Genomic DNA, 2,626 nt, shown 5'->3' with positions numbered 1-2,626 from the left:
TTATAATGGAAAACCATGATTAATATCACACTAAAATGCCGAAAATTCCCGCGTCTATGAGCCAGAATCTTTTAAGCACCTAGCGACGCTTCTGGAAAAAATCATACGCAAACGTTTCTAGAATCTTTGATAATGTGAGTTTTGCTATGTGTTAATAAGCCATAGCTAAGTTTCCAACCCAAAACTTAATGTACAATGTTTGGAGAACAAGTAATAAAAATCAATGAAATAAGGGTGTTCCTTCAATATCAACCTTGTTAATTATATATAATATATAATTAGGGCAGCTCTTTCCATTACATCTTGATTTCCCTAATTCATTACTAAATGTTCTTTTTATGCTCTATTTATAACTTTTACGTGGTTTGTAAAACTAATTTTTATATGTATGCATACAGCTTTACTTCTGTTATTCCACATGTTCAAAGATGTGAGTAACAAAATTCAGAAATCAAGGCAGTCAAGAGAAGACCTGAAATCAAACTTAACTAAACGTTTTGAGCGTAACTCATTTTATACATTCCCACTCCTATAAATTATAAAATAGGTGGCGCTCATTCCTGTGTTAAAGACAGATTTTATAATTTCTTGTGTTCTTTTTCCTATGTATTATTTTAGAATTGTAAAACAAAAACATGCTTAATTATTTTAATCTAACTCCGCGTGCTGTTTGAAGCTAGCACACATTTTCATAAAATGAAATAAAAAAATCTTTGCTTAAACTAGTTTACAATAATGTTAATGCTCTCGAAAAACCAACAGTAGTCTTATTGTACTAGGCCTAACACCTCGAGGATGGATTCGAAAACGCTATTTTCACTGCAGAAAGTCATGGCGGACTTGTCGCTCTTCAAGGTATTAAAAGTTAGTGATCCTAGAACTATGATGATGGTATATTATGTATAACTTTAGTTCTCTTTAGTGTAGTTTTAGTGTCTACGTCTAGAAATAACCACTCGCTTTGAGACTAAATAACCGTATCCAAAGTGTGTGATTCTTGCAGTTAGAAATCATTCGTGTGTTTTTTTTTTTCTTAGATCGCATATAAACTTGGTTCAGATATTTGATAATGAAACACGAACTGCATTGCCTCTTCTCAAATGAAAATTTCTACTTAACATAAAAAAAAATGCAAGTGAATCTTCATAACTTAAAATAGCAGAGATTTGGTCTTGTTTATGAAGATAACTCATGAATAATCATCATATCGCCAATAGCATGATGTACTTTTTCGAGTCTAGAAAACGCTTGGCCAACAATCTCAATTTTCCTCACAACCAACATATTGTTTTATTTTCGAAGAAAACATGCATTCTCTCAGAACTTTTATTACCCAAAAGTATGAAATGTTACTCTATAATGAATCCCTGTAAGTATTAAAAAAGATACTAAATGAATGCATATAGATGAATAATTATTTACACAAAATACTTCAAATATTCGAAAAACAGTTGTAGCGTTTACGTGCGTTGTGACAAATTCTAAAACTTTAAAACATTTTGATTAAAATGAAATTACAAAATGAGAAGAAAATCCGTACCAAGGAAGATTAGTACAACTAAACTTGACCTCAGACATTGATAATAGCAGACGTACAGAGGGTGGGCAAAAAATAATAGCATCCTTGAAAATTTTGTTAATTTGTTATACTTTTTATTAGACACAGAAAAATATGTAAAACTATATGTTTTTAGAACACACTCGACGAGATCTGTTGAAATATGATCTTAAATCCTCAGTTTAACACTGGCTTGTGTACATACCTGAACTTATCATGATTCTAGTTACATTTTCTCATAACAAGTGTTGCGCACGTGCTGAACGTTCTCAGATCTTATTATCGCAGTTAGTCTACAAAATGACAAAACAAGTTTCTCTGAAATTATGGAGTCGTTAAAAGATATCTTAGAAATAAGAGAACTGATGTTACGGAATGATCAGGTCAATCACCTGATGTTAGTACGATTAAAAATTGATGGACCGAATCAAACAGATTAACAAAAGAACGCAAGCCAAACAGGAAAGATGAATTTTTTGAGGTACTCGAAGAAGGATGGCAGTCAATCACTCAGGAATATCTGTACAAAATTATTGAAAGAACACCACGTCGATGTGAAGCTGTACTGAAATCTAAGGGAATACTTGTTTATTTGTTTGTTTTTTTAATTAATTTTGCACAAAGCTACTCGAGGGCTATCTGTGCTAGCCGTCCCTAATTTAGCAGTGTAAGACTAGAGGGTAAGCAGTTAGTCATCACCACCCACCGCCAACTCTTGGGCTACTCTTTTTCCAACGAATAGTGGGATTGACCGTAACATTATACACCCCCACGGCTGGGAGGGCGAGCATGTTTAGCGCGATGCGGATTACGAGTCGCGCGCCTTACGCGCTTGGCCATGCCAGGCCACAACAACTGATGTCCTCGTAGAAATACTAAACGTTCGAAGTTAAACAATTTATAATGTTCGAAATATATAAAAGTTCCTGGTCAAATTCTCTAGTTTTCCGATTAATAAGCATTAGTCACAATTATAGCTTCCGAGGTTTACAGTATAATAACTGTAGCTGACACACAGTATTCTGTTTCTCAGCACATTGGTTTTGTAAACCAATTACGCAAGATTCT

This window comes from Tachypleus tridentatus, chromosome 3 (genome assembly GCF_004210375.1).
Source record: "Tachypleus tridentatus isolate NWPU-2018 chromosome 3, ASM421037v1, whole genome shotgun sequence".
Classification (NCBI taxonomy): Eukaryota; Metazoa; Arthropoda; class Merostomata; order Xiphosura; family Limulidae; genus Tachypleus; species Tachypleus tridentatus.
This window is presented reverse-complemented; position numbering follows the sequence as displayed.